Genomic DNA, 10,449 nt, shown 5'->3' on the forward strand with positions numbered 1-10,449 from the left:
GCTGGGACGCCACGTCCCCCAAGGATGCTGCACACACCCCGTGAATCCGCAGGAGCTCAGAGCCCCAGACCAGCAGCCCCTGGAGACCGGAGGTCTCTGTATTGACCAAGAGGGGGCACAGCCTGGGCGCCCACAGAGAAAGCACCTAGCACAACCCCCAGATGGGTCTCGACTCTGAACCAGCTCAGTGATGAAGTCTCATAACCGCTCTGGAGAAACTGAGGCACAGAAAGGGGAAGTGAAGGAAGAGAATCCCCCCTTCCCCCCCCCACACACACTCTAACCACTAGACCCCACTCCCCTCCCACAGCTGGGGGTAGACCCCCAAGACTCCTGACTCGCAGCTCCTCTGCTATAACCTACAAGACCGCAGTCCCCTCCCACAGCTGAGGATAGAACGCAGGAATTCTGGCTCCCCAACCAAAGGCTAGAGCCAAGCAAGGGCCATGCCCCATTAATTCCTCTTTCTGGGGCTGGCAGTTGGGGCATATTGGTGGATCCTAGGATACCAGCTCTAGTCCCCCTAGGAAAGGCACCCAGGGGAAAAGCCAATGGGACGGGGCTGAGGGCTGAGGAAGAGCTGAGCCCAAAGGAGGCTGCCTAGATATTTTACAGCTCAGATCCTCAGCTGCAGAAGAATCCCCTCTTCACTCCCAGCTGTATGGGGAGTATGCAACACAGCTCCATTTCCACCCACCTGGAGGCAGTGTTCAGGCATATAAGCAACATCCAGGCTAAGGGAGGTTGTGTGGTAGCCCAGGGCCTACCCAGAGCCCCCCTTTTTGCCCATAGAGCAAGTGGAGGGGTGGAGAGACCATAGCTTCCCTCCTCCACCCAGGGCCTTATACACAAAAACCAAATCCACCCATGGGACTCAGCCCCTGAGACCTGCAGATGAAGCCAAGCAGCGAGCCGGCCACCCTCAAAGATGCCAGGAGGGCTTGGAGGCCAGCTTCAAGCTATGCAGGTCGCAGTGGTGTCTGCCCAGGAGGCCATCAAGAACAAGCCATGGTGTCATCCCACCTCCATGCTAGGGACTGGGGTTTCATGGACGGCAGGTATAATAGGCCAGGGGGCCAGAAGCGGCGGGGTAGGGGTGGGGCCTTGGGTGGAAGAGGAGGGGCTGGGGGGCTAGCCTCCCCAAAGGGGAGGTTCACGTGTGGCCCATGGGGGCTTTATCTTCTACAGGCGCCCATTACCCCCTACCCCCGTCCTTATTTTTCACACTTGCTATCTGGATGCCATAGACCCAGGCGGTAACAGTGTGTGGGGCTGGGTCCAATCAGGCTCCATGCCCTGGAACAGGGTCAGGAAGACGGCAGAGTGGAAATGAGCCCGCAGGGGAAGGGGGCGAGGGGAAAGCTTGGCCGGGGAAGAAGGGCTGGGCTTGCTGGGCCCAGCCCAAGCCGCCCACGGCACGTGGTTGAGGCTGGTGTGCCCAGGTTGGCTGGTGCCAGGAGGAGATATTGACGTGGCCAGCTCGTAAATTCCAGGAGGCTGAGTGGGGCTGGAACGGCTCGTGCGTGAGGTCTGTGATGAGCCGGGGAAGGATGCGGTGGGACTAGCCGGGACAGTTGCGCAGGCGGGTCGCGGTGGCTGAGGACAGGATTCCCACATGCCCCGGGGGCTGCTGATTAATTCACGAGGACAGGGCCCCACGGCGTGGCGTGTGTTTACAGTCAGCGCCTTGGCCTGGCCCGCTGCCACTGCCAGGTGAACAGCACGTGGGCACCGAGCCCAGCTGCATGTGCAATCACGTGCTTACAGCGGGGGAGGGCTGGGAGCCAGGACTCCTGGGTTCTATCCCCAGCTCTGGGAGAGGAGCAGGGGTGAGCGGGTTGGCATGAGTGGGGCCGGGAGCCAGGACTCCTGGGTTCTAGCCTCAGCCCTGGGTGGGCAGTGAGGTCTAGTGGTGTGGCGCTGTCCCATCACCTTTAAGGCTGGATGGCCGAGGGGGGAGCCCCAGTACCCAAATGGAAACCACAGCTAGAGACTTGTTGACTAGCCCAGTGGCTCTCAACCTTTCCAGGCGACTGTCCCCCTTTCAGGAGGCTGATTTGTCTGGCGTACCCCCAAGTCTCCCCTCACTTCAAAACGACGTGGTCACAAAATCAGACGTAAAAATGTGAGTGTTGACGCTCTCATTTTTACCGTAAGAAATCAATGGGAATAGAAACTTTCAGTGTATCGTCTATAGAGCAGGATAAACCAGTCACTGTCTGTATGACACTTCCGTTTGTCCTGACTTCGCTAGTGTTTTTTATGCAGCCTGTTGTCAAACTAGGTTTATATCTAGAGGAGCTGATGTACCCCCTGGAAGACCTCGGCGTACCCCGAGGGTTACGCATACCGCTGGTTGAGAGCCACTGGGTGAGTGGGTTAGAAATGAAGGGGGTCGGGCTGGGCAGTCAGGATCTTGGATGGGTCAGGCCCCCCTGGCTATATTTCCATTTCCCCAGGGACCGGGGTGGCTGCTGGGCTACTCTGGGAGGCAGTGAAAGGGGTCCTGTGTGTAGGGAGCACTGAAATAACAGACCCGTAACCTTCCCAGCCTGCCCGCCACATAATGGACACCCTGCATGGGAATCGGCCTATCATATGGGGCCCATCTAGCCCGGTATCCCTCCTCCCTGCCATCCACATCAGACCAACAGGGCCCATTCAGCATCCGTTAGCGGCCCTGCAGTGGGTGCCTCCGAGGGAGCTGTCGAAACCTCCCCCAACCCCCCAGTGCACCTCACAGCGCAAGACCAGCCCCTGGGGAAACTGGGAGCCTCTATTTGCTTTGTGCAGCGCCTGGCGCGATGCAGGGGGATGGGTGAGACCTCCAGGCAGAACCACAGCACAGGGGCGGGGACGGGTGGAACTGGAGGACGGACACGAGCTGGAGCCAAGCCAGCCCCACTGCTCAGAGTGGGACAGAGCCCCCTTGCTTCCCGAGCCAGGGGGGTGGGGCGGGGCGGGGCGGTAACTGTTACAGCCCTCACAGGGGACCCAGCTGTAACAGCTCCTACCTTTAGCCCTGAAGGTTCTTGGTTCAATCCCCAGCATTGGCCCGTTGCACGCGGATCAGCCCCCTGGCAGGGGCTCCTAGCTTTCCCCCCACCCGCCCCCAAAACCTCTGTCTTTCCCCTCCCAGGGTCTCTGGGTGCCTCCTCTTCTTCCATATCAGCAACCACCATGGAGGGGAGCTCTACGCTCCCTCTCCCCACAGCAAGGTTCCCAGTTGCCCGCCCCCCTTCCCCCCGCGTACTGGTGGCTCTGGGGGCACCTGTTCCCTCATTTCCCACCCCCATGGCAAGGGCTTTTATGCCCCCAATTCTCCCCTACATGGTTGGAGCTCTGTGTGTCCCCATACCAGATGCTTCCAATCCTCCCCCCCCCGAAAACAGGAGTTCTTGGCACCCTCTTCTCCCCCACCCCATGGCAAGGATGTTGTGCGCCCTTCATTCTCCTCTCCCTGCCCCTCAGACCAGGAGCCGCTCTAGGAATTATTGGGGGGCAGTTCTCCGGCCTGTGCTCTACAGAAGCTCAAACCAGCTGATCACAATGACCCCTTCTGACCTTGGAATCAAAGAGTCACGTCTCCCCCCAGCTTCCCCCCGCCCACACCAGGAGTTCTGCGTGCCCCCCCTTCCCCCTTGCCAGAGTCTCCCATTCTCCCCCCACCCTCCATAGCAGTCTCTGTGGACCCCCCTTACCCACCATCCCAGGGTCCCCCAGTCTTTCCATGCCTGTATGATTAAAGAAAACAACACAGCAGCCCTACCAAAACAAGACACTCCCCTGCACAAACGTCTCCCCTGTTGGGGGGCGGGGCGGGGCGGTGGCTGGGAGAATGAACAGCTGGTGACAGATGTGTCGGTGCGTTGAGTCATGCACGACGGTTAGGTGCTCCGCTCCCCAGCAATGAGAGCTGTACTGGACCCTATATTATAATCCTAATAACCCCTTGCATGTGTGCTTTTCAGCTTCAGAGCTCAAAGTGCTTCGCAAAGGAGGTCAGGATCATTAGCTCCATTTTAGAGCTGGGGAAACTGAGGCTCGGGAGAGGGGCATGCCCAAGGCCACTGGCAGAGCCAGAAAAAAAGCCCAGGGGTCCTGCGGCCCAGCCCAGTGCTTTGTCTCCCAGGCCATCCTCCCGTGCACAGATTAGAATCCTGCAGCAGGGCGTCCCGCGGGTTAACCAGCCACCTACCTGCCCCTCTGGCATGACCGACACCGGGATCCAGCCGCCGCGCTGCCGGCGGCGCTTGGGCACCAGGGCCTCCTGGGCCATCTTGGCTTTGAGGTTCTGGGCGATCTTGACCTCCACGGCCAGTTTGACATGGGTGCGCAGGCTGCGCCGCTCGAAGACCTGCTGGCACTGGGGGCAGGACAGCACCCCCGCCCTCTCCCGTTCCCACTGGCCCGTGATGCAGGCTCGGCAGTAGCTGTGGTCACAGTCCAGCAGCACCGGGTCCTTGAAGGGACCCCTGCAGATAGGACAGATGATGGAACGCTGCAACTCTGCCACCGGTCCCCGGCCTTCCATGGCTCCTTTCCCTTCGCTCGGGCGAATCCTTCCCCTTTATGCGGGGTGCGGGCGGAGAGGGAGGAGCATCCCCCCGGGGATGGAGAGGCTCCAGGTAAACATCCCCTTGCGTAACCGGCTGGTTCTTCCACTCCGCCAGCTTCTCTCCCTGGCAGGAATGTGCCACCGGGAGCATGTGGGCTTGACTGGTTCTGCAAAGGTGTTTTGATCTTGGGGGGAGGGGAGGAGGCTGGAAGCCAGGATTCTTGGTTCAATCCCCAGCTTGGGGAGCGGAGGGGAGTGGAGTGGGGTCTAGTGGGTTAGAGCAGGGGAGGCTGGGAGTTAGGACTCCCGGGTTCTGTGCCCAGCCCTGAGAAGGGAGTGCAATCTAATGGGATAGATGAGAAACTGAGTCACAGGTGCCTAGATGCTTGGTAAACAGTGAGAAGGGGAAGTAGAACCCAAGGGTCCTGACTCCCATGTGCCACCGTGCTCTAACCACTAGACCAGCTTGCCCCTGCTAGAATTGGGGATAGAACCCAGGAGTCCTGACACCCAGCCCCCCACCAGCTCTAGTCATGAGCCCCCCACCGGCAGGCAACTGGGAGCCAGGACTCCTGGGTTCTGTCCCCAGCACTAAGAAGGGCTTGCACGCTAGTGGGATAGAACTGGCAGGGGGTTGAGAGTCAGGATTCCTGGGTTCTATCTTTGGCTGTGCTGCTAACTCGCTGTGTGACTTTAGGCAAGTTCCGATGCCTCAGTTTCCTCAGTGAAAAGAGGCTTATCATGATGCTGCCCCACGTAGTGGGTAGACGCTGCACTGATCTTGGGGACCTGCTAGGCCCAGCCCAAATGTACAATGGCTGTCTGGGGCACAGGCAGGGCAAAGAGCCCGGAGGCCAGCACTGTAACTAGTGAAAGGGCCAAGCCTTCAGGCCAGGAAATGCCAAGCCGGGCAAAGAGCTGGGGAGAATCCAGCAAGCTCCAGCCAACCCTGGAGAGGAAGAGACAGATCAAAGCTTGACAGCAAGGTGGAGCTCATGAAAGGCACCTCATCTCTGCTCTGGGCAGATGCTTGTTAATTACATTCCTCAAGAGGGAGGGGAGTGTTTGCCCCACTGTACCAAAGGAGAAACTGAGTCACAGATGTCTAGCTGCTTGTTAAACAGTGAGGAGGGGAAGTAGAACCCAAGGATCCTGATGCCCATCATGCTCTCTAACCACTAGACCAGCTTGCCCCTGCTAGAACTGAGGATAGAACCCAGGAGTCCTGACTCCCAGCCCCCACCAGCTCTAGTAACGAGACCCCCACACCCGTGCCAGAGCTGGGGACAGAACCCAGGAGTCCTGACATCCAGGCCTTGCCCCCATGCTACAACCATTGTCTGTTCTTAATAAGCCAGTCTTGGGAGACAAATTTTAAAGAGGCGCAGGCACAGAGAGCTACGTTATTACCCTAATTTTGTTCCTATTAAGGCCAGCTGCTATTTCAATATGGTGATGAATATGTGATTTATGAAAGCACTGTTGGGGCCCCGGCTGAGATCAGGGCCCCGTTGGGCCAGGCGCTGCCCAGACACACAGGGAGAGACAGTCCCTGCCCCGGCTGAGATCAGGGCCCCGTTGTGCCGGGCGCTGCCCAGACACACAGGGAGAGACAGTCCCTGCCCCGGCTGAGATCAGGGCCCCGTTGTGCCGGGCGCTGCCCAGACACACAGGGAGAGACAGTCCCTGCCCCGGCTGAGATCAGGGCCCCGTTGCGCTGGGCGCTGCAGAGACGACAAAGATCTTCCCATCTATAGCGAGCAACTGAAGTTGAGGGAATGACTTGGAGGGCATCCAGAAAGCAGGGAGATGTGGGAAGAGAAGCACACCCACCCTCTGACAGAGGGGCTATTGCCCTCCCCCGATCCCAACGCTCTTAGATGATATCGTATTCAAAACGCGCAGGAAAAAAAGTTCCCTCCTTCGAGCCGGAATCGAACCAGCGACCTAAGGATGACTCTGTTCACACTCTACAGTCCTCCGCTCTACCAGCTGAGCTATCGAAGGAATAGGCACAGGTTTTTCTGTCGCTCTTCTTCATGGTGTCTGCCTGTCCACCTAGGCACTAACTTCTTTGCCTGGCTTTTGGTTCCGATCCTGCTCCCCTTCCTCCTCATCTGTCTCTCTTCCTTCCCTCCATCCCTTGGGAGACACAGAGGCAGAAAGCAAATGATCACGGTTTTCAAGTACATAAAAGGTTGTTACAAGGAGGAGGGAGAAAAATTGTTCTTAACCTCTGAGGCTAGGACAAGAAGCAATGGGCTTAAATTGCAGCAAAGGGGGTTTAGGTTGGACATTAGGAAAAACGCCCTAACTGTCAGGGTGTTTAAGCACTGGAATAAATTGCCCAGGGAGGTTGTGGAATCTCCATCATTGGAGGTTTTAAGAGCAGGTTAGACAAACCCCTCTCATGGATGGTCTAGATAATACTTAGTCCTGCCTTGAGTGCAGGGGACCGGACTAGATGACCCCTCGAGGTCCCTTCCAGACGTCCCATGACTGTGTAAAAAGAACATCTTTCCCAGAGAGAGATGTGGCAAACAAACACCTTCCTTCCCCATCGAATCCCGTCGAACACGCTCCCAGCAGCACGCTTTAGAAACGATCCATTTGCAACCCTGTCGTCCGTGGACCCCGGTGATGTCTAAGGGCTCTGCGAATGGTTGTCATGACCATTCTACAGTGGTGGGTAATCGGCTGCCTGTGGGCTATGTCTAAGATTCCCAAAGGGCTCCCCGCCCCTTTATTCGAAACGATTGAGGGGGGTCTGCGACGGAAACCGCACACCCCGAAAGGATGAACTCAACGGAGGAACACACTGGGCTCACCGCAGCCAATTCCGGCAACTCCGCCTCCGGGCGGATGCACCGCGGGCCACACAGCGGGGCCAGATTACAAAGCACAGTGTCCGGTCCCCTCAGTGGGCGGAAGATGGTGAAAGAGGAGAGCAGGGTGCCCAGATGTCCCCCTATATCAGGGGCTTTGTGTTATATTTGCAACTATACCCCGCCCCCACACACCCACACTGAAAAAAGGGCCCTGATTTTTCACACTTGCTCTCTGGTCACCCTAGAGATGGAAGGACAGAGGACATAGAGAAAGAGAGGGAAGGGGGCAGACCGGGTGAGAGACACAGACGGTGACACGCACACCCAGGAGCTCCTTCTGATCCTTGGTCTGCTAGGCCGGCGGGAGTGAAGGGCTGGGGCTCTCTTACACCCGCAGACCTTGGACCCAGACACACCCTCTCCTGGCCAGCCCTGCCAGGCGTGCACACTAAGAGGTGCCATTCACCGCTCCAGGCACCTCCCTTCGATAGCTCAGCTGGTAGAGCGGAGGACTGTAGAGCGTGAACAGAGTCATCCTTAGGTCGCTGGTTCGATTCCGGCTCGAAGGAGAGCGGGGTCCTGTTTTGCCGGAGGGGATTTGGGGGCTGAAGCTGCTGCAGGGAGAAGGGGGGGGCGGGAGGCGAGCACACGCGGAGCAATAGGGGCCCCGCGTCTCCCTGCAACAGAGGCAGCTAGACACACACCGAGACAACGGCACGCGGAGCTGGCAATAGTCACACACGCGCGTGCTGAGGAATGCACCCGTGGAAAAGCACAAGAAGCGACGCGGACACGCACAGGGCAACTTGCACACACAGAACACACAGCAGTGCCCACACCGACACACAGAGCGACGCCCACACTGACACACACAAGGAGCGACACCCACAGTGACACACTGACACACACACTGGAAAACAAACAGAGCGACGCACACACATACTCCTGTGTACACACTGACACACACACACAGCGATGCACACACTGACACACAGACAGGGCACCACACGCGCAGAGCAACGCACACACTGACACACACACACACACACACAGCGACGTGTACACCGACAAACACACACAGAGAGCAAGGCACGCTGACATACACAGAAAGAGCAACGCACAAACTGACACGTGCAGAGCAATGCACGCACTGACACACACACACACTGACACACACACGCAGAGCAATGCACACACTGACACACACACTGACACACACACACTGACACACACACACAGAGCAATGCACACACTGACACACGCACACTGACACACACACTGACACACACACACGCAGAGCAATGCACACACTGACACACACACACTGACACACACACGCACTGACACACACACACAGAGCAATGCACACACTGACACACACACACACTGACACACACACGCACTGACACACACACACAGAGCAATGCACACACTGACACACACACACTGACACACACACACAGAGCAATGCACACACTGACACACACACACACTGACACACACACTGACACACACACGCACTGACACACACACAGAGCAATGCACACACTCACACACACACACACAATTAGCAACCCACGTTGGCACAGAGATGGCACTACGCAGCCAGGCCGTTGCGCACACACACGTTTCCCCGGAGAGACAGAGCACGCTAGCCACACACACTCGGGCAGCGGTGCACACGCACAGCGTAATGCACAGGCAATTCTCACTCACACATGCTGCCACAGACACAGCGACCACGACACACACACACAGAGACCCCCGCAGTGATTGTGTCAACGTGAGCCTATGAGACAGCAACACACACGCATTTGCTGATACAGAGAGAGCCAGTGCCCCCTAGAAGGGAGAGGCCCCCATCCCCTCTCCCGCCCCCCCCCCCCCCCCCCAGCCAGCCAGGTGCCCGGCTCTGGGGCCAGAACAGAGCCAGCGCCCCCTAGAGGGGAGAGGCCCCCATCCCCTCTCCCGCCCCCCCCCCTCCCCCAGCCAGCCAGGTGCCCGGCTCTGGGGCCAGAACAGAGCCAGCGCCCCCTAGAGGGGAGAGGCCCCCATCCCCTCTCCCGCCCCCCCCCTCCCCCAGCCAGCCAGGTGCCCGGCTCTGGGGCCAGAACAGAGCCAGCGCCCCCTAGAGGGGAGAGGCCCCCATCCCCTCTCCCGCCCCCCCCCTCCCCCAGCCAGCCAGGTGCCCGGCTCTGGGGCCAGAACAGAGCCAGTGCCCCCTAGAGGGGAAAGCCGCCCCCCTCGACCCAACCCCGTCGTTCCTCGTTAGCAGCGTCCAGCGCCAGGCATCCAGGGGGGACGTTGTAACACGCTAGACGCTGCCAGGGCCGATTTCCTAATCAGTCCCGGAGCGTGACGAAGGCCGCGGGGGTGTCTGGTCCATGCCAGCTCCCCACGCGTTCCTTGAATTCTTCCTCCCGCCCGACCGGTGGGGCAGGGCCAGGAAAAACACGCAGAGCGGCTTTCAGACGTGACCAGCCCAGGCCAACCAGTTTAGAGGGGGCCCCTGCCTGGGACAGGTCCCCACCCCTCTTTGTCCTGCTCTGGGGAGATTCCCCCCGCCTCCCCGTGACCTGGCATCCCGATATTATTAGGACCATCCCAATATTAGGGGCTTTGTCTTATATACACACCTATACCCCCCTCCCCAAAGTGTCCCGATTTTGTCACATTTGCTATCTGGCCTGCTCACCCTCCCCTTGCCCCCCGCCATCTGCAGCTGCATGCCCAGTTTGCATCACGGAGCTACCCCAAGACTGATCCCATCTCAGTGAAATAATACAGTGACAAATCAGACCCCGCCCTGAGACCAAGGCCCTCTGGCTAGCTCCCCGCTCCAGAAGGGGGGCACAGCCTTCCCCTGGCTTGCCCGTTTGCCATCAGGACGGGAGTCGTACGAGCAATGCCAGGTCATACCTGAGAGCAGGGTCATGGCTGCTGAAGAGCAGGTTGAAAACGGGGGTGGGGAGAAAGGGGGGGCAGTTTGACACACAGGAGGGAAATGCCGGATTTCATCGAAACGTCAAAATTGCAAACCCAAATGGCAACCGTTGTTCAGCT

General features: G+C 58.7%; 2 non-coding genes across 2 annotated transcripts; one reads left to right on the plus strand and one right to left on the minus strand.

The window, feature by feature from the left end:
* Nucleotides 1-6,477: 6,477 nt before the first annotated feature.
* TRNAY-GUA (transfer RNA tyrosine (anticodon GUA)) lies at nucleotides 6,478-6,565 on the minus strand. Its single transcript is given in 2 exon segments — nucleotides 6,478-6,513; nucleotides 6,529-6,565. It is a non-coding gene; the product is annotated as a tRNA-Tyr (tRNA).
* A 1,302-nt stretch (nucleotides 6,566-7,867) lies between these two features.
* On the plus strand, nucleotides 7,868-7,955 carry TRNAY-GUA (transfer RNA tyrosine (anticodon GUA)). Its single transcript is given in 2 exon segments — nucleotides 7,868-7,904; nucleotides 7,920-7,955. It is a non-coding gene; the product is annotated as a tRNA-Tyr (tRNA).
* The last annotated feature ends 2,494 nt before the right edge of the window (nucleotides 7,956-10,449 follow it).

Source organism: Lepidochelys kempii, chromosome 14 (assembly GCF_965140265.1).
Source record: "Lepidochelys kempii isolate rLepKem1 chromosome 14, rLepKem1.hap2, whole genome shotgun sequence".
NCBI lineage: Eukaryota > Metazoa > Chordata > Testudines > Cheloniidae > Lepidochelys > Lepidochelys kempii.